The sequence below is a fragment of the Equus caballus genome, chromosome 7, assembly GCF_041296265.1.
Source record: "Equus caballus isolate H_3958 breed thoroughbred chromosome 7, TB-T2T, whole genome shotgun sequence".
NCBI lineage: Eukaryota > Metazoa > Chordata > Mammalia > Perissodactyla > Equidae > Equus > Equus caballus.
The window spans coordinates 14,440,468-14,463,250 of NC_091690.1; the positions used below are offsets into that span (position 1 = coordinate 14,440,468).

Below are 22,783 nucleotides of genomic sequence, written 5' to 3' on the forward strand. Positions count from 1 at the left end.
CACATGACTTTCTGTGTACTGTACAGCTTCTCGAAAGCAAAATTACTTTAGTTAAATATATTCATTATAAAGCCGGTTCTCCAATCGCCTCAGATAGGAATAGTTACTTTAAATAGAAACGACCATCTTTTATTAAAAAAAAACTGCATGAGGTTTTGTAAATCACTTCTTCAAGATCAGATCAAATTTTACCTCCTAAAGGTTAATCTTTAAAACTAGCTGCATTCTTTTTTCCTTTACAATACTCTCACATTTTGAGTCTACATGGACAGAGTAGCTTTTAAACAAGGATTCACAGAAGTTTTTCAGTATTACAATAAGAGAGCAGAGGAATTTGTGCAACCCATAGTAGGTCTATTTGTATTTGAGCAAGGATGATGGGAATCATACCATAGATTAATTCTCAGAGCTTTGTTTCAGTTGAGAAGACTTGGTTGGTTTCCTTCTCTGTTAAAAGAAAAAAAAGAGAAAAGCCCATAAAAAACTTTTGCCTCATTTTGTCAGAGTATTTTTGTTTGGATCTAAATATATATTATTAATAATGTGTAAAAAATTCTGTAAGCACAAAAGTGCTATTAAAATGCCAACTATTACAACCAGAAGGACCTACAACAAGAATATACAACTACGTACTCGGAGACTTTGGGGAGAAGAAGAAGAAGAAAACATGCCAACTATTTTAGTATATATATAACTGTATATATATATATTTTTGTATGCTTTTTGGTGAGGAAGAATGGCCCTGAGCTAACATCTGTTGCCAATCTTCCCCTTTTTTTTTTCTCCCCAAAGCCCCAATGTGTAGTTTTATATCCTAGTTGTAGGTCATTCTAGTTCTTCTATGTGGGATGCTGCCACAGCATGGCTTGATGAGCGGTGTGTAGGTCCACACCCAGGAACTGAACTGGTGAACCTCGGGCTGCCAATGTGGAGCATGCGAACTTAACCACTTGGCCATGGGGCCAGCCTCCTATTTTATTATATTTTTTGTGGAATATTTGATCTTTTAGATCAGCACTGGTGGAAACAGATTTATTTATAATCTAAAATGTCAGCAAAGAGTGAAAATTCACACAAAGAATTAGACAGCAATTAGATAATCTTTCAATCAAAATTGATAATATATAGAAATTTCAACTCAGCACTGCCAAAGCTAGGAATTTGCCCTATATAAAACTAACATGTGTAGATGTATACCAATGTATGTGGCTGTTTATTAAAATACTTTTATAATAGCAAAGGTGGAAACAAAGTGTCCATTTTCAGAGACTGGGTAAATTATTAATGATCATATAATCTAATACTAACACCCGTGAAACAGAATAAGATAGAAAGTGTGAGAAAAATGGCAACAATAAACTAGGTCAAAACAGTTGTGGAGGTGGGAGGAGGGCAATGGGGTAAAGGGGCACACATGTATGGCGATGGATAAAAACTGGACTGTTGGTGGTGAACACAACGCAGTCTATACAGAAACTGAAATATAGTGATGCACACCTGAAATTTACACAGTGTTGTAAGCCAATATGACCTCAGTAAAATAATTTTTAAAAAGTTGTAGAACCAAAAATAAGCATGATTCCATTTATGCTAATGATAGATAAATAGATAGACAGTCACACACACATATAGAAACATTTGAGAAGAACACACAACTGTTAACTGCTCTGGAAAATGGAAATATGGGGAAGTATTTCACTTTTATTGTTTTAAATTGGTTGTTTGAATTTTACAATGTAGAAATATTCCTTCTGTGATAGAAATATTAAATCAATAACCAATTAAAAATAAAATACCACACTCAAATACCTAAACTATATTGTATTTAATCATAAACAAACACATTAGGGACAGCCAGAAGATCAAAGTTCAAACTCTGGACCATGTGCATTGGACCCAATGACCTGGCCTCAATGGTCTTTTTTGTTCTTCTCCTGCTGAAGCTCCACAAGAATCCAAAATACTTGTAAGTAACAAATCCTACAGTTGTGTGCCTTTATGCATTTGCCACTCTGGCATGCCATCTCAGGAATTTCTTTTCCTTGTCTTTATCTGGATAACTATTAATAGTCACTCAAGATGGTGCCTCAATATCAACCTATCAAGGAAGAACTTATCAAGCCTGTCCCAGAATCCTGAATTGGACACCCCTGATTTGTGGTCTCATAGTAACCTGGCATCCATCTATCACAGCATTTACCTCTGTACTGTCATTATTTATGTAATTGTTTTTTACAACAACCATATTATTAAGGGAGGGAATTATATCTTTTAATTCTGTATCATAGTACCAATCTTGGTAAGTATTTTTTAAATAATTGAATGGAAATCTATAAATAGCTTGAATTTTGTGTTTGGTTCCTTTACCAGTTACAAGAAAGCATGAGATAATTTGCTTTTCAAAATAAATTATTCCATCAGATTTACACTTTTGAAAGATCTTTTTAATAAAAATGTTGCTGAAGAATGATGAAGAGATCATGGAAAAACATAGATTAAAGGACCTGGGTATTTATCTTATTGATTCATGTTAGGTTCTGTGAAATGGAAATAAAAAAAAATTACTTTTCAGGATTCTTGTGTGGATAAAATAAAATGTTGAATATAGAAGCTATATGTAAATTATTATGAAGTAAGATATTATTGTATTTGATAATAGTAATATAAATTTAGAAGTACTTAGTTATTCCTTAAGGCAATTTGGACAAAGACTACAAATGCATTTTTTATTTAACATAGGCCTGTTCTTTTGGGCCTGAATTCTATATTTGCTAATTCTTTTTCCACTTCTAACATTTAATTCTCCAAAGTGGTATTATTATAGTACCAGATATTGAAACAGAATTGTACAGGAAATTGGCAAAAATTGTTAGAGAAATGAAGGCTAATTACCATACTCTGTACGTTTAGCACAATGTTGAAAGCTCTGACAAAACAAATTAGGAGGTTTTCTCATCACCACAGCAACAATTTTCAAGTTTGTTTTGCTTTTCTGAAAATACAACCAGTCAAGCACAGTTAATTTAACTTGAGCAGAGTGAAAAATTGATTTTATTTTTTAGTGGTGCAATTAGGCTTTTAAAAAATCAAGTTAAATAATGATAAACAGTCTAATTTGTTTACAAACCTTTAGGAACTTTATTTTGAGTTAAAGCAAACAAGGAGTTGGCTACAGAACAAGGAAAATTATTTGGCTGGTGGAATGTCTTGATACTTTTGTTTGTATTGTTTATTTGAAATCAATGATGGTTGGCATAAATTTAGTAACATCCTTTGCTTTTCTTGTTACCTCAGTAAATGCTTGCTGACTGTTCCCCATCTAGTGGAGTGGCACACTTAAGATGATTTATTCATCTAACTTAAAATAAATATGCTATTTCTTAAAGAAATCTATATACTCCAAACAAAAATTAGGGATATGTCATATTCTCTTTGAAATTGAGAATGTTCAAGTTCTATTATTATTATTTAATTTTTTTTTTTTTTTTAAGACTGGCCCTGAGCTAACATCTGTTGCAAATATTCCTCTTTTTTTTTTCTTCTGCTGAAAGCGCTCCCCCACCCAGTACATAGCTGTATATTCTAGTTGTAGGTCCTTCTACTTCTGCCATGTGGGATGCTGCCTCAGCGTGGCTTGATGACCGGTGCTAGGTCCGCGTGCCCAGGATCTGAACTGGGGAAACCCAGGGCCACTGAAGCGGGATGCGTGAACTTAACCACTTGGCTAGGGCGCTGGTCCCTGATTTTATTATTAACATAATCAGCGACTGTAAGGAAATAGCAAATATTAAACATGAGATAATGATATTTAAGCTCAAAAACTACTTTCACTGAAAATTTGTGTGTTTGTCCTGGCACTTCAATCTTAAATTATGCAAGAAAAAGTAAAATATTGACCATATTTCTGATAACATGACTATTTACCGTATCTGGATTCACCAAGTTTCCCTTGATTTCACAAGTTATGTATTCTTATTTAAGTTTTAAAAAGTTTTTCTACACTGGCTCTTCTGCGTTCTGACCTTTGCACTATTCCTTTTGCCTTGAATTTTCTTCCCTCATCTCTTCACATGATTGGCTCATTCTCTTCCTTCAGTTTTTGGTTCAAATGTTTTCTCCCTTAGGGGCCTTTCCTGATTACACTATCCCCATGCACCTCTCACCTGACTTTCATTAACTTGTTAAGTTTCTCCATCACATTTACCATAATCTGTCATCATATAGTTCCATTAGGGCAGAGGCCAGAAATTAATAAAGAGTTCTAGAATGAATGAATGAACAAATTTATGAATATGATGACTTATAATTGTAATCCGTGAGTACGCATAACTTCCCATCCTCTGAAAGAGGCAAATCAGGCATTAGTGATATTTATTGAGTGCCTTCTATGGTTTGAGACAGTTATTGAGGTATTTGGAATAAAAAAATGTATCTTTTATGTCCTGGTTATGAATGTATTCGTGAGACACAGGAAAATAAAGCAAACAATAGATAATAGTATAAAACTTCACCGTCGTTTAAGTTTAAGAGAGAGTTCAGAGAGAGAGAAATCAGTGAGGGCTGGTTCAGTCATTGAAGGCTTCATGGAGAGTTTTAGGCATCTTCAACACATTAAAGCACGAGTGGATTTCATCCTCTTTCATAAGAGTGCTCAGAAATTAGGAATATCACTCTATTTTAAGATATCTCTTAATTTAACAGGTTAAGTTCCTTCACATAAGTAAAGAAAGTCTGAGAGGTAACTTAGAATACATAATCTTTTGTCACTATGTACCCACCTATAGTCATTTGAATCCTCCGTGGTCTTCTTCCAACGATGGCGCTTTATTCATCCCGGATTCCTGAAGGATCGGCAGCATACAAGTGATACATTTTGTTACACTATGAGTCCAGGCCCAGGCTTAATGATGGAAGCCATGGTTACTACACGGTCTCTGCATTCCCAAAGGAGAGCTCAGCACTTTGCATCTGACTGTCAAAAGGTTCTAGATTTCAGTTTCTTTTTAACATTCTAGTCAGTATTAAGCCTTTGATAACTCATTTTATCAAGAGATCACAGAGCAATACATACTCTAACTACTGGTTTTAAATCATGGAAAATATTTAGAAAAATAAATTCAAGGGTGACTTTTAACCAGTCACACATATGCTTTCTTTTACCAATGTTGAAAGGAATTTCTGTTTCAATAAACAACAGCAGCAAAATATCCCACCAGAATTATTAAACACAAGATACAGATTTTTAGAACAAATCTTTTGTTTAAAATTATTTAAAATTTGTCAATTTTGTATATTCATACTAAGTTGGAGTAGCCTCCAACTGAACCGAATTAGTTACATTTTGAAATCAATTGATTATTCACTGAGAACCATAATATTCTGAAAAAGGCACAGAAACAAATTAGGCAATCTGGTCGATGATCAAAAAGATACTTCATTTACTGAAAAATCTATGCCTTCATATAATTCTATAGATTTTTATGTTTGGTGCGCTTTAGTGTTTATAATAGTCTTTTGCTATGCATTGGTGGGCAGCAATGTTGTTTCTCTCATTTAGGGGCCTGAAACACTAATGGACTCATTTGAAATGGATGACTAGCATGCAAAATTAGGCTGTCATAACAAAAAAATGTAAATTTAAGTGTTCCACATTTCAGTCTAGTGAACTTTCTTCTGTAATGCAGCATAGTCAAAAGATTATAAACTTTTAGGTCAGACCAGAGATCAAATCCTGACTCTGTCACTTACTTCCTATATGACCATCATTAAGTAACTTCACTTCTCTGACCTTCAGTTTTATGGTTTATCCAACAAAGTTAAAAAAGAATAGTATCTATCATTGAGGTTGTGTAGAGGTTGAACGAGCTTAATATAAATGAGGCACTCAGGAATGTTTCCTGGCACTTCTCAACTTCAGACTCAACTCCATGATGGGCTCATCTAACCAAAATGATATAATACAAAGAATTTTGGATGAGGATAAATGAATTTTTCAATATGCTCTGTTACTAACTCAATCTTTAATCTCAGACAGGTACATTCTGGATTTCAGCGTCAATAACAACTCACGCCTCTTAGCTCCACATTAACCCTTCATTGTCCTGCTTTATCAGTAGAGGGTGCTAGAAGGACACTGGAGGAGGAAGGGGATCTTCTTGGCTCCTGGGTGTGCTTACTGTTAGCAGGTTCCTTGAGGGGAGAGCCTAGGGAACCTTCCAGTGGAAGATATTCTGGACCCCAGAGGGCAGATTCCCAGGGAAATCAACCAGTGCAGCACCTCAACAAATGTCCCCAGCGTCCAGTGGACCTGTGCCTTTTCCAATGATGTCTGGACCCTAGCCCCAGAGGGCGGCTGGAGGACTCTTCCATATTCATTCCTTTCTTGGATGCTCTGCCTCAGCCTTAGAGCTACTGGGTGGACCAGATCTCCATTATTCTTGTGTTCTTTAGAATTCTGAGTTTTATGTTTTGCCTTAGTAGATAATCCCCTTATATTGTTAATATTTCTTTATATTAAACCTTGCCTGTTTCAATTCTATCTCCTGATTAATACTGCTAAAATCATTAGATTACATTGGGTCATCAATAAGTTTTTTTAAGAAATAATTTTTAACTCTGATGTTCAATGAGATTTAATGAACTATGCTCCTGTTTGTCCTTGGAGAAGTGTGCCACATGGGCATGTGCTGAGAAAGCCAATACCTGGTCTAGGCATAGGTTATTTTGTTGTATTGAGGGAGTAATGTGAAGCTAAAGACCTAAGAGAAAAATGAGGTCAAAAACAGAGATCTATGGGTTTGACTCAAAGATGATTCTGTTTGAGAATCAGGCCAATTGATTTAGATTGATTCCCAGACAGGGTAATTGAAATTGTTACCTGGGGAATATTTGAATAACAAATGTGTCCAAATCTAACCCCTCTGACTGAATGAACATGTCTGGAATTGGGAATTGGCCTATTTAAACTCTTTAGGTAATTCTGATGCATTACTCCCTACCCATTGCCACAGATTAATTTATAAGAAACTGTTCATTGAGCATCTATTATATGTGAGAAACAGTGCTAGCACTGTAGGGTGAACTGACCTTTCACAAACAACGCTATGTGATCAAGGAGTTTGTTGTCTATTGGAAAAGAAAAAAAAAAATGTACTTCTTCTTGTGGGGGGTGAGGAAGATTGGCCCTGAGTTAACATCTGTTGCCAATCTTCCTCTTTTTTCTTGGGGAAGATTGTCACTGAGCTAACATCTATGGCACTCTTCCTCTATCTTGTATGTTAGGACACCGCCACAGCATGGCTTGATGAGCAGTGTGTAGGCCTGTGCCCGGAATCTGAACTGGCAATCCCAGGCTGCTGAAGCAGTGTAGGAACCCAACCACCATGCCACCGGACCGGTCCCAAATTACACTTAACTAATACAAAACTCTTCCAATTGTGTGCCAGGTGTTGTGCTAAGCATTTTACTTACATATCTCCTTTAGTCTTGAAAGCCCAGTGAAGTAGGTAAAATTATTAACACAGTTTCTAAATAAGAAAACTGAAGCTTAGAGGTTAAGTACTTTTTCTCATTAGAGATACACACAGAGTGTTACCTAAGTACAAATGAGGAAGAGAGAAAGTCCTCTATGAGGAAGGGGTGCTGGAACTGGAGAACTGATATTTTTGAGTTCTCAAATATTTTATTCTAAGAAATGGAAAGCACTTAAAAATCAGATTTCTTGTTCTTTTTTTAATTCATGAAATTGTTTTTTTTTAAATTATTATTCTGAGATCCTCCTTGGTTTTTTTCCTTAAATGTAGTCATAGATCAAAGATTAAAAATCCAAATGACTATTAGGGCAGTACAGACAATTTAAATGGCCGAAGGAGTCTGGGTATAAACCAAAAAATGAGTGGGAGATGAGAATGGGATAGGACTATGTGTAGAATGTGTAGTCTTGTTCTAACAATATTCAAACACAAATGTTTCTAAATCTATTGTAGTGGTCATACAAAAACTGCCTACTGGCAGGTCCCAAGTCCCCAAGCCTGCCTGACTGCAAAGGGATGTTTACAGAGCTTAATTTAAGGCAGCTGTTTCCCAACATCAAAATCAATTTTTGTTTTCATTTTAAATTTCAGCTATTTGTAGGTTTCTGCTGTATAATATGCTATTGTGACAGACTTTGCAGTGGGGAAAAGGGAGGGAGATGCATCCATTGGGGTATGGTAGAAACAGAACTGTGGGAAGATTCATGAGACCTGAATTTGGTCATGATGCTCCCCTTTCTTGAGAATTTTCTCTTCTCTACTTGTTACCCCAGCCCCTGCTCCCATAAGACAACAAACACAACTCTGCTCAGGACAAGCCTAACACATTCTCTTTAGCTTACAGTAAACCACAATGAGAGGCAGGAGGAGATGGCTGAGACATATAGTCGAAACTAGTTAAAACTGGTTGAAGGCAACATGTCAGTCTGACATGACCTGCTTAGACCCCGCAGCTCATTATATGCTAACTGTGATACATTACCATGCTACATAACACACCCATTGGTACCATGACAGTTTACAAGTGCCATTGCAATGGCAGGATATAACTAAATAAGGAAAGAAAAGAGGTGGCACCCTTGCTCCCCAGAAAAGCCTAGCCATTTCCCTGAATAACTATGAATATTCATCTCCTTCCTTACCTAGAAGCCTTTTATTAGCTGCCTAATCACCCCAGGAGCTGAGAAGTTGATTTGTGAACATAATTCCCACTTCTCCATCATTTGGCCTTTGAATCAAAGCTTGTTGAGCTGTTAAACGCTCAGCTTCGGTTTCGTTTCAAATCTGCAACACTGAACAGGAAAGAACACTCTGAGGAAGGGATGGATTGCGGGTACGAGCCCCACCCATGGGCCCCTCCTCGGAGCTCCTCTGAATGTGGGTCGGAGTTCCACCAGAGTGAGGTGAAATTGGTGACGTACTTATTCCTACAAACACTCAATGGTGGAGAAGATATTTGTATGTAGGTCTATCTGACTGCAAGCCCATATTCTATGCACTAAATAAACACAAGGTAATTTATAGAAATTCTCAGTAGGTTGAGGAAGGCTAAACACATACAGATAACAAATTACAAAATATCAATAAGCCCAAGATAGAGAAAGCGAAGAGGCACAAATAGCTAGGAGAAGGCAGGGTGACCTCTGGTTGGAAAAACCAAGAAAAGCCTCAGAGAGCTGATGGCCTTTGTGATGGGCCTTGAAAGACAAATAAGCTTTAACAGGTAGAGCTTGGATAGAACCAGAGGCAAAATAAACAAATGGACTAAGAAAGAATGTCTAAACCATGTTCAGGGAACAGGAAATAGTGAAATTTATTTGAAACTTACAGTATGTAAAAGGAAGGGAAGATAAAGCCATATGGGTGAAGTAGAGTCAAAACACAGGCTGAGAATTTATGATCAGGGATGTAACATGACTGGGAAGTTTAAGAGCAGGGATGTAACACGCCTGGGTCAGCACTTTAGGAAGGGCAATCAAGTAATGGTATCACTGTATTGAGGCATTGAGAGAGCGCCTTAGGTGTGAGAGGAGAGAAGCCTGAGTACATGTGCAGTGGATGTGTGTGTTTGTGACAGTGGAACTTGAAAGACTCTCCAATAGGTACATGGGAAGCAGAATCCATGAGACTTTGGGTAGAGTCAGTGATACCTGCAAGATTCTGAGCTGCATACTTAAGAGCATCCTGAATTTAAATAACGGAAAAGTTAGAAGAACTTCTATCTGAGGGATGAAGGAGGAGATTGAGAGAGGAAAGTTGAGCTTTGTTATTGACTTTCAAACACCATTGTAGAGATTCTTACAGGGGGCTAGAAATATATGTCTGGACCTGGGAGAGGGGTAACTAAGGTTAAAGCAGGATGTGTAGGAGTCTTCAGTACAGAGAAATTGACTAAAGTCTCCACAGCCTTTGAAATTATCAAAGGAAAGCTATAAAAAGAGGAGACAGGTGATAATTAAACTTTGGTATATACACATTTAGGAATTTAGAGGCGGAATTGGAGTTCGAGAGGACAGAGAGATCCGCAGACATGGGACAGGAGAAGAGGAGAGGATAGCGCATTGTTAATGAGAGGGTTTATGTCCAGGCTTGGGACCAGCTGTTACATTTGGTGACATTTGAAAATGCACTTGTAGCAATTGTGTAGGTGGAAACCAGATTGCATGGGATTAAGTTTTTATTGGATGGTGAGGAATCAAAGGCTGGAAGAAGAGCCTGAACTTGCAAGAATTCTGAGAATGAAATGTAGGGGAGAACTAGGGTAAAAATAACTTGCATAATTTCTAACATTAAAAGAAGATACTTTGAAGATAGAAGAGATCTGGGTGTGTTCAGGGACAGAGTGGTACTTGGTGATAAATATTTTGATGTGAAAAATGACCGATGCAGGAACTTAAGTGAGGGGTAGCAGGGGGCGTTCAGAATAGAGCTTTCCATGGAGGGAGAAATAAGCTCCGCCTCCAAAGCCTTTTTCTGAATTAGGAGAGCAGTTTGCATCCAATTTGGCAAATGTATTAGATGCTTGGCTTGTTTGTAGAATATTCTCTTTCTTTCTCTCATGCTCTTTCAACCTTTTTATTGGGAGAGAGAGAAGACTGTGAGATTGTAAAATGTCTGGTAAGTCCAAAAGATCCAGCTGCACCTCTAAACAGGCAGAGCCTATGATGCTCAGCTAGCTGATACTTGGGGACACCTTACGAACTGGTGTCTGATTCTCAGAAACTTCATAGCAGAGAGCATTCTTTAGGAAACAAAGGTCAAGTAATGGCATGGCCACAGTACTTGGAGGGCTCTTAGTAGAAATATCTTTGTCTTAATGCCTGGATTGCAAACTCACTGCTGAATATGTTGGAAGTGCTTGAAAATGCAACCTTCTTAGATGCAGAGAGATGAACCAGTGTTTTACTCAATATAGTTTTCTTTCATCAACCAAGCTTCATATGTTTTAAGAAAAAAACACTAAAAATTCCTTCTTACCCATTCTGAACATGATGAACATGGTGTCTTATGGGATGTTTGGTGTGGCTATGGAATTATGACTGGCAGCATACATTTAGACTGATCAGAGAAGCGTCCCTGACAATAGTGGGAGAGCTAACGGCTCTCTACAGTCAATTCCTTGACGTTTCCTTTAGGTGAGTAGAGTGACGCCAATGCTTGGTAACTGATGACAGAGTAAAATATTGCATTGTTAGAAATCTTTGGGTTTCCTTGAAGTTATTCTCTTACCTAGTAACCTGTTTGGATTAACCAGAGGTATGGGTTAACTGGAGGGACTTCTCTGTTCTCTTATGGGCTTACCCTAGACCAGAGGAGCTGGGGTTTGTGTGTGTGTGTGTGAAATTTACTCTATTAAAAAGTGGCATAAGTTTCTTTTGGTACATATTTCCCATTCCTCTAAGTGGGCTTCCTTCAAGGAAGCAATAGAAGATTGGTCCCTACAGCCAGAGGAAGGTGATGGGTGGTATTAGACAGCGAATTCTGGTATTTGTTTCATCACTGCTTTTGTAGGAAATCACTTATCAGACAGGCAGGCTGTCACGCACCAATGTCAACTTGAGTTTTGCTTTTCCCTTGGAAGTAGTTAGGTGATGTTTCCCAGGTAAGGACATTGGATGAAAGCCAAGAAGAAAGGCTCCTCATCAGATCTCCAGTGCTCAGAAGTAGGAGAAATTGAAGGGACAGGATGGGACAACTGGGACAGCTCCTCGACTGCATGTGCGATATTGGCCATGTGGGCACACATTTTCCGGTTCAGGAGATTTTTGTCTTCCTGCCCCATCCTGCCACAGACGCCATTATTTGTCCACCCTTCATTTATTTGTTTATTTTGGTGTTGTCAAATGCCTCTCTTTTGTGAGAATCTTACTATATTATTGAGTCTTCTTTGGCTTATTTTTAAAGCCTCAAGAGTCTTTCTTTTTTTTATTTTGGCCTTTCATCAGAGGCTTTATTTTACAATTCCTTTCCTTGATATATAGCTGAACTTTTCAAAAGCTGTCACAACTCTAGTAGAATTTAAAAATAAAATTTAAAGGATCCAGAACTATTTTAGGATTGAGTTCAGCTATGTATTTTGGAGATCTGACCATGAGACTTAATAAAATAATAGTTACTCTTTCTTCTGTAACAAGAAGTCTAGAGGTACGCCATCTATGGCTGGACATTGGTGCTACAATAGCATACATTTTTCAAGCCCCTTCTCTCTTTCCTACTATTGTTAGTGTGGATTTATGCTAATCATCACCTTATGGTAGCAAAATGGTACAGCTATTTCCAATCTGATTTCTGCCATTCCTTTAGGAGGAAATGTGTAGAAAGGAAAAGTCTTATATCAGGAAAAGCGTGCTTCCCAGAAATCCCTTCCACCTATCTCACTGGCTAGATTGTGTCACATGGCCACTCCTCCATGCAACAGAGGGAGTGCTAGCTTTCAGATGATCATATTGCTATTCCAAACAAAATCATAGTTCTCTTAATAAGGAAGGGATAAGTGGTAGTAACAATATAGCCAGTACCTTTTATAAGAACATTGCTCCCTCAAAAATTCTGTTTAAGGTTAGTTAATAGGTAAAATGATGTTTCATAAGAATACAGGGAGAAATAATTAAATAAAAACAAGTCAGAGGGTTTCACTATACTATATTATGTTATATTATACTACATTGGGCAACAAAGTGGATTAGACCCATCCCAAAGAAATGAAAACATAGTGATATTTATTTATCAACCAAATTTGTGGCATATCACTTTTCTGTAACATGTTTTGGTCTCTAGCCTGAGGCACTTTCTGGCTAAAACTACATTCTCTGCTCCACGAATGGAATTTCCTCTGAATTCTTACTCATTTCCTTGACTTCTGGATTCACTAGTTTTCAACAGTGGCATTCAAAATGAAAAAGCCCTTTTATCTGACTTAATTGGAATCAGTGGTTGATCTGTTATTTAAAAGTGTTCTTTAAAATAAGGGATTATAAACATTATACATGATTTCTTAAGAAAATTTTTTTTAGTTTTTTTATTGTGGCAAAATATACACAATGTAAAATTTACCATTTTAACCATTTTTAAATGTTTTACATGGAGTGGCATTAAGTATATTTACAATGTTGTGCAACCACTACCATTATCCATTTCCAGAACTTTTTCATTATCCCAAATAGAAGATCTGTACCCATTAAATAATAGTTCCCTATTACCACTCAGTTAGCACAATGTTTTCAAAATTCATCCATGTTGTAGCATATATCAGAATTGTATTCTTTTTAAAGTTGAATAATATTCCATTGTACATATATCTATATCTATATCTATATCTATATACGCACACACCACATTTTGCACATTTTGTTTATCCATTCATCTGTTGATGGACATTTGCATTGTTTCTACCTTTGAGTTATTGAGAATAATGCTACTATGAGTGTAAAAGTATCTGAATCCTGCTTTCAATTATTTTGGACATACACCTAGATGTGGAATTGCTGGATTGTACGGTAATTCTATGTTTAACTTTTTGAGGAACTGCCAAATTCTTTTCCACAGAGGCTGCACTCTTACATTTCACCAGCTATGCACAAGAGGTCCAATTTTTCTACATCCTCGCTAACATTTATTTTCAATTTTTTTAAATAACATCTATAATTTATGACACGCTCACCTTTTTTTTTTTTTTTAAAGATTGGCACCTGAGCTAACATCTGTTGCCAATCTTCTTTTTTCTTTATTTCTTCTCCCCAGAGCCCCCCAGTACATAGTTGTATACTCTAGTTGTAGGTCCTTCTGGTTGTGCTGTGTGGGACGCCGCCTCAGCGTGACCTGATGAGCGGTAACATGTCTGCGTCCAGGATTCAAACCAGCGAAACCCTGTGCTGCCAAAGCAGAGTGTGCCAATTTAACCACTCGGCCAAGGGGCTGGCCTCTCAATTTTTTTTTTTTTTATAATAGTCATTCTAATGGATGTGAAGTGATATCTTATTATTTTGATTTGCATTTCCTTAATGACTGGTGACATTCATTATCATTTTATGTGTTTATTGGCCATTCATATGTGTTCTTTGGAGAAATGTCTCTTCAAGTCCTTTTGTCTTCTTTAAAACTGGACTTTTTATTATTTTTTTGTTGAGTTGTTGGAGTTCTTTGTATATTCTAAATAGTAACCCCTTATCAGACATATGATTTATAAATATTTTCTTCCATTCCTTGGCTTAACTTTTAACTTGGTGGATTGTTCTTTGATGCACAGAAGTTTTTAGTTTTGATATTGTCCAATTTGCCTGTTTTTTCTTTTGTTGCTTATGTCTTAAAAACTAATTTTAACTTAAAATATACAAATATGCATGACTTGGTCAAACTATGGAGGAAGGAAGGCTTTTCACTGTGCTTGAATTTCTGGGAATTCTGTGTAGACTCTGGTAAAATCTATACTCAATCCATAGTCTTCAGTGTCCTAATCTTTAAAGTCAAAGGAAAACATTGTGAAGCAATCTGCCGGTAGAATTCTATATTTCAAATTTTAATTTATATTCTTTGATTTTCTTGTCCACACCTAATTTTATATTCATTTTTTCAGCAACTCATCTTTTTTTTTAGCCTCACTAAAATATTCAACTTAGTTTTCATCGGATTAAAAACTCTCTTTGCGCTCAAATTCCAACAGATTACACTGGTGCTTCTCAAAAGATCTGTGATAAATGAAGTTTTTTCCCCTCAATCCATCTCAGACTGATGCTTTTGTTAAGCACAATAAAAATGAATTACTGGAAAAATGAAATAAAATGTATTTTTGTTCAAATATAAATCCTAGTTTTTTATAGCTAGATTCAACAGACGTGAAATAAAAGTATGTATCAGTATTTAGTATTTTAGTTTGATAAATGTGTTTGTTGTTTTAATATAGTTGGATTGATGTTAATGCTATTCACAGATGATAATGCATATCTACAAAAGTTTGTATATTTTTGTTTTAAAACAGAATGGGAATAGAAAAAGTGATTTTAAGGCAATTTCAGTAAGCTCACAATATTCCTTTATCTGAAATGCTGTAAGTATTGATGCATTTTCAAAAGTTAATCTTTAATCTTTCAGTAGTATTTAGTTCCAAAAATGCTTCCTGTAAATAGTTAAATAATCTTTTGATGAGAGAAATAGATTCTAGATGCATGAATTTCTCATGCATGAATCTTCTTTTGATGGAAAAGAAAATTCAAAATTTTCTGTCAAATCGTTATGTTGTTTGTGATAACTTTTCATAGATGTGTGATATTGAAGTCATCACCTACTCCACTAGTAAATGTTGCTAAATGGTGGGACATAGCATAACATCTGTAGAAATTCTATTCTTTCAAGCTTCTAATTTTTGTTTTCACCATTCAATCTGCCCTGTTCTTCCACTGCAAAACATGTTACATTCCTTCCTTACCTGGAAGTGTTACTACTATTAAAAGACCAAAACCAGCAGACAGATGACCATGTCTTTAACCACAATTAGGATCAAACTGAGTTTTAAAAATATTATAAAAGAATTTATTTTGTAGTTCAAATATCCCCCACAGGAAATTTCTCCTCAGTAACCACTGTATTTCAGCAAGAAATGAGAGTGTTTATCAGCTTCCATATCATCACCTGATAAAATGAATATTCTCAAATTTAACCCATTAGCCTTTATGTAATTCACAATTTTTATCATGCCAGTAATCACACTGTTTGGCTTAGCTCATATTTTTTCACTGCAAGACTTTCTTGATGAAGGGAGCAGTATGTTGATTTACTTTCTGGCACAAACTCTTTAATCTTGGTAATCACTTCAGACGAGTTCCTGTCACTACTTCTAAGCCATTAGAACACATTTTCTCACAAACTGTAAATGCCAAACCGTGCCTGCTGACCCTCTTCATATATTTGGTTATTGTAGCAACATCAAATTACTGTGAGTGATTCTGAACACTCTCAACTTCTGTGCTTACTTCACTGCCAGCCAATAAAAATCAGATAGCAGTCCAGTACCAGTCTGCAGACCACACTTTGAGTAGCACTGGTTTACATGGTATTTAAATAAATTATCTAATTACAGTAACAAGCAAAACTGTACTAAATTGATAAGGAAATATACAACTATCAACCCATCAATGTAGGAGGAAAGAGAATCTATCTCTTGATGGAAGGACAGGCAAAGAATTTGGAGCCCCTTTTCATTTACTACAGTACACACTCCAGCAACAATTATTTACATTCTGCCTACTCAAAATATATTTATCTTTCGCAAGATTTTCATCCCTTTTAGACTCAGGCTCAAAGTCTGAGATCTCATCAGCTAAATAAGTCCAGTTGTGGGCAAGGCTTCTAGGGTTCATATGAACTGAAAGGAAGTAATCTGTCTTCCATAAACCCAAGAAAGATGTGTGCCAGGGACAGAGTAACCATAATAAATGTCCCCATTCAAGAAGTGGAGAATAAAAGGCATTTAACAGTCCCTCTTCTGTAGCAACTATAAGATCAAGCAGGGTGTGTTGTCAGATTCTCCTGATCTGAGACGCAGGAAATGTTCCTTTACTAGAACCTATTTCTGCTTGCAGGAATAGTTCCCTCATCATTATTCTCCTGATCTCTTCACCCTACCCTCTTTTTTCTTGGTTCTGACCTCTGCACTGTTCTTCCTGTTTCATGGGAAATCACTCATGTTTGCTTTGAGAGGCTTTCTCAGTTTGCTTTCTATTTATAGAAAATTGGAGGCTGTTTTAGCTATCTGTTGTGTAACAAATTACTCCAAATGTTTGTGATTTAAAACAATAAATATATATTGTGTCAGAGTTTCTGTGGGTTTGGATTTGAGAATCACTTAGCTAGGTGGTTTCAGTTTAGGATCTCTCATAAGCTTGCAGTCAAGGTATCCATAAGGGCGGCAGCCATCTAGAGGCTGCGGCTGAAGGATCTGCGTCAGAGATGGCTCACTTACATGACTGTTGTCAGGAAGCCACAGTTCATCATTCAGTTTCTGTTGGAGGAAGTTTCATTTTCTTGACTCATAGGCCTCTTCACAGGCTACCTGAATGTACTCATAACATGACAGCTAACTTCCCTCAGAGGGAGCAATCCAAGAGAACGAGGAGGAAGTCTCAGTGCTTTTTATGGCCTAGTCTCTGAAACCAGACTCAGTCACATCTGATTTATTTTGTTTGTTAGAAGTGAGTCATTAATTCCTCTCCACACTCAAATGATGGGGAAATTAGGCTCTATTTCTTGAAGGGAAGAGTATCAAAGAATTTATGGACATATGATAAAACCACTACAGAGGTCCTTCAAACTCTTTCCATTTGAACCATCTCTAGTCTGTTTACTCTAAGCAGACACAAATCCCTTTAAAATTTTGTGAGATTCCTATGAATCTTACTAACACAAATTGACATGGCAATTTTGAAATAGATAAAAGTGCATTATATAAACTTGGTTTTAATTATTCTCCCTTTTGAAAAGGTCTTGAAGGCCAAATGCCCAGGAAGATCAGATATCCACAGGATTTTTTCTTTCTCAGAGGAAAAAGAATAAAGGGCTTATTATATTAATATATGTAGAGTTGAGGTTTTCAATAATAATTAATGGAAGCTTCTTTATAGAATGAACCAAATCTCTTTTACTTTTTTTTAGTGATTTAAGAAAAAAGTTACATCTGCCACCAAGGCTCTTAGGAAATTAACCTTTTTTAGAAAGATACTTAGAAAAGCTACAAGTTGTGAAAAATGAGACTGAGATTCTAAGTTGGCTTGAGAAGAAATATCTAATGGGTACTGTCTAAGAAAGAAGTGAGAATTTTGGAAATGATTTGGAAGGACCGCTGATGAGAGAAGACAAGGAAGAAAGAAGAGCACAGAGGTAAGAGAAAATGAGTTGAGGAACATAGGGAATTGTCAAGAGACATTTATGAGCAGATTTGTCTAATATTTAAGTTGTTAGCTTCCCTGTGAGTTAAAACTCCTTTATTTTGCTAAATTTTCAAAAAGCCTAGTACTTGCAAATTTCTTGTAGGAGATTCCATTCTACACCCAAGTCTGTTAGAAAAGAAGGGAGTTCCATGGGATATGGAATCGAATGATGGTGAAAATACTGTAGAAGCAAGTCCTTGAAGCCAAAATAACCATGAGAATGTAAATCACTGGGAATGTACAAAAAGAAGCATGAGGAATGGCAAGCCTGAGCTGTTTGTTCACTGGCTCACAACTTTACCTCCACAGTAACCTGTGTGATATTTTGAACATCAGAAATTCTTTATAATGTTTGCTGAATAAATTGATGGATTAAAGACAATTATCTCTATATGGCGTAAAGCAATAAACAAAATCACTTTGCATTTGTCAAAAGTATTAATATAATTCTCCATTGATTGCCCTTTATACAATATTGTGCTGAATTATTAATTTAAGCTGCGTGACATATTTCTTTTCTCACTCTATAGAGCTTTGGTTTGTTTGAACAATTTATTCCCTCATCATATAATGCAGAACTGATTTAATGAAAAATTGATTATCTACTTTGGTGAGGTGGCAGCCTTTTCTCTCTTTTGCTTTAGGACAGTAAGCCATACTGTGAAACGTCTGTGAGAAAATGTCATTTCTGTTTTTTTTTTAAAGATTGGCACCTGGGCTAACAACTGTGGCCAATCTTTTTTTTTTTTTTTTCCTGCTTTATCTCCCCAAAGCCCCCTGTACACACTTGTATATCTTAGTTGCTGGTCCTTCTAGTTGTGGGATGTGAGACGCTGCCTCAACATGGCCTGATGAGTGGTGCCATGTCCGTGCCCAGGATCCGAACCCTGGGCTGCCACAGCGGAGCGCAGGAACTTAGCCACTCGGCCACAGAGCTGGCCCCGGAAAATGTCATGTTTAACATCAATACATTGTGTGAGGAATTATGGTCAGAAGGTAAGTCAGTGTTTAAGAGATCACAACTTTGAGATGAATTGTGGCATCTTGTATCTAATAGAATCCTAGCCTATCAATATATAACCATCAGCATGGGAGGACGAAGGCTTCCTTCTTTATAGACCTTTTGAGCCAGGATGAAGGAAAAATAATTTCTCAGGCTTCCACAACCCCACACTCTGGAGATAAGGATTATAGTTTTCAGTTTTGTATCTCTAGGGCTCTGTTAGTAGTTTTCTATTGCTTCTAAACACACCCTCACCTTCTCTTGTCTAGCAGAAAAAGAGTAGGCTTAAATACATTTTGCATCTTTTACTCCCCTCCCCAATAATTAGTGAATTAAAAATAAAACTGGATTTATCTTCAAAGGCAACTCAGTACTCATTTAAATTAGATGTGATTTAATATCTGATTCTTATTGATATAAAAACTGAAAAAAGAGGTACCTGTTGAGCCTTTAAAGATTTTATTTTTTCCTTTTTCTCCCCAAAGCCCCCCGGTACATAGTTGTGTATTCTTCGTTGTGGGTTCTTCTAGTTGTGGCATGTGGGATGCTGCCTCAGCGTGGTCTGATGAGCAGTGCCATGTCCGCGCCCAGGATTCGAACTAACGAAACACTGGGCCGCCTGCCCCGGAGCGCGCGAACTTAACCGCTCGGCCACGGGGCCAGCCCCCTGTTGAGCCTTTATATGGGTAGATTTGATAAAGCCTGATTGGTCAGGACTATTACATACAATTTTAAATTCTTATTCTGAGTTAAAAGAAGCATCTGGAAGTCAAATGCTTTTTAAAATTAGCATAGGTTTTAGGGAGTGGCTGTATTGGGTATATGTGCACTACAGTTGAACAGGTTGCAACACAGAAAGAAATTACCTACACAGAAATAGTAAGTCTCACTCATTTAATAGAGAAGCTGGAAAAAAAAAAAGAGAGAAGTATGGATTCTCACGGGGAAATTGATGCTGGCAACTCTTAATTCACACCTGTTAACCAGAGTGGATTGACCTGGAGCTAGCACCAGGCGTGCCTTCATTCATTGCTTGAAGTAATTGAAATAGATTGTATGTATCCTTGAAAAGTTTGGGGTTAAATTGACCCCTTGAAAACCATTTTACTTTTTCCTGTTTCATTTCATTTTGTGAAATCTGCACATTTTCAGTAATAAGGTAGAGTACTTTTTTTTCCCACAGGATATCGAAATATGAGAACTGAATGGCTGCTTTTAGTATTAATGGAACTATTTTGTGGAAAGAAAATGAAGCTGAATAACTACAACGATGTCTCTATGGGAGCCTATTTGATTACATCAGAGTTTTAAATTGTGAGGCAATGAAAAATTAATTTGTATTTATCTTCAGAACAGCCTGACCTAATGCAGTAGAATGTAGGCAGCAAGTATGCTAGCTAAGGATTTTAATTAGTTGCTTTGTTTCTAGGGGATCAGTTCATTACCATTGTAAAACACTGGAAGATATTTGGTAATGTCTGTTTGGGATAGGGTAAAAGATGACATGGCATTAGAATAAGGAAAGAAATAAGAGATTTAGAGAAGGATCTAGAATAGAGTAAAAGCAGTAAGCAAAATAAATGGTCAAAAATAGAAGAGATAACTTAGTGTATTGCTACTGATGGAAGTCCTATTTTATTTCTGATCCTTATCCTAATTTTGTTGTTAGTGCCATTGAAACGATTAAAACTCCTAGTGACCTTGTGTACAGCAGAACAGAACCTGCCTGGTCTTTTTGCACCATCCTCTCATCTTGCAGCTCTATATTAGACAATGCTCTGCTGCTATTTATAGGGTTTTCATGGCCAAACTTTTTGGAAGTGGGTGGCCAGGTCCTTCTTCCTACTATACTCGTTATGTGCTTAATTTAAAAAGAAAAATCACCATATTGAGAATATAATATCAAGACTCTTCTTGAGTATTCACATGGTAAATCTGGATGGATGAATGGCTTTTAATACATAATTCAGTCTTGTACATCATTTTCATTAATCGACACCACAATCAAAATATAGAATATTTCCATGATTACATAAGATTCCCTGTGTCCCTTTATAGTCTATTCCCACTATCCATTTTTGGACCCAGACAACCACTGATAGGCTTTCTATAAGTACGGAATAGAATTGCTCTTCCTAGAGTTTCTTTTTTTTTCTTTTTGAGGAAGCTTAGCCCTGAGCTAACTATTGCCAGTCCTCCTCTTTTTGCTGAGGAAGCCCCGCCCTGAGCTAACATCCATGCCCATCTTCCTCTGCTTTATATGTGGGACGCCTGCCACAGCATGGCGTGCCAAGCGGTGCCATGTTCTCACCCAGGATCCGAACCAGAACCCCGGGCCACAGAGAAGCAGAATGTGCGAACTTAACCGCTGCGCCACCAGGCCGGCCCCTGGAGTTTCATATGAAGAAAATCATATATCATGTGAATATATATAAAATAATACAGATATACATTATTGCCTGACTTCTTTTGCTCAGATAATGTTTTGTATATTCACCTACTATATTGTGTGTATCTGTAATTCATTCCTTTTTATTGCTGTGTAGGATCCATTTATGGATATATTACAACTTGTTTATCTATTCATATGTTGATCGATATTTGGGTTCTTTCCAATTTTACCTATTATGAATAAAGTTTCTACAAATAGCCAAGTACAAGTCTTTGTGTACCTGTAAGTTCTCATTCCTTTTGGGTAACAACTACCTAAGAATGGAATGGCTGGATGTTTACCTTTATAGTAAACTGCCAAAGATTTTTCCAAAGTGCTTGTGCAATTTTACATTCCCAGCAGCAATGTATGAGTTCCAGTTGCTCTGCATCGTCATTGCCCTTTAGTGATGTCAGTCTTTTTACATTAACCATTAAGTATATAGTGGTATTTCACTGTGGCTTTAATTTGATTTTCTCTGATGACTAGTGACGTTGAACATCTTTGCATGTGCTGATTGGTCATATTTTATCTTGTTTTGTGAAGTGTCTGTTCAAATCTTTCGTCAATATTTTAATTGAGGTGTTTCTCTTCTTATTGATATGTATTTCAAATATTTTCTCCCAGTATGGGGTTTGTCTTTTCCTTTTCTTAAACATTTCTTTCAAAGAGAAAAAATGTTGTAGTCTTTTTCACATATTGATTTTTCACTTATGATTCCTACTTTTTTTTTTTTGGTGAGGAAGATTGACCCTGAGCTAACATCTGTTGCCAATCTTCCTCTTTTGCTTGAGGAAGATTGGTACTGAGCTAACATCTGTGCCAGTATTCCTCTATTTTGTATGTGGGATGCAGCGACAGCATGGCTTGATGAGCAGTGGTGTGTAGGTCTATGCCCAGGATCCAAACCTGTGAACCCTGGACCACCCCAGTGGAGTGTGCAAACTTAACCCCTACTCCACCAGGCTGAATCCTTATGGTTCCTACTTTTGACATCCTATCTATGAAATCTTTGCCTATCCCAAGGTCAAAAGATTTTACCCTATGTTTCTTTTAGAAGTTTTGTAGGTATAGCTTTTGCATGATGTCTGGGGTGCATTTCAGTTTAGTTTTTATATAACACATGGGGCAAGGGTTGAAGTCCATTTTTCTCTCTATAAATAGTGTAGCAACATTTGTTGAAAAAACTTTTCATTATCCATTGAATTATGTTGGCACCTTTATTGAAAATTAATTGACCCTATACATGTGATTATATTTTGGGCCTCTCTACTGTGTTGCATTAATCTATATGCCTATTCCTATGCCAATACCACAGTATCTTGATTAGTAAATCCTGAAATCTGTTGATGTATCTTCTCTAACTTTGTTCTCACTAGTCAAAATTCTTCGACTATTC

The 22,783-nt window shown here is 36.7% G+C and overlaps 1 long non-coding RNA gene across 1 annotated transcript in view; it reads right to left on the minus strand.

Moving 5' to 3' along the window:
• Positions 1 to 333: 333 nt before the first annotated feature.
• LOC111774213 (uncharacterized) overlaps positions 334 to 22,783 on the minus strand; it is a 116,760-nt gene continuing 94,310 nt past the window's right edge. The window contains exon 6 of the long non-coding RNA XR_011440441.1: positions 334 to 447. This is a non-coding gene — a long non-coding RNA (uncharacterized lncRNA). The remainder of the gene's footprint in view (positions 448 to 22,783) is intronic.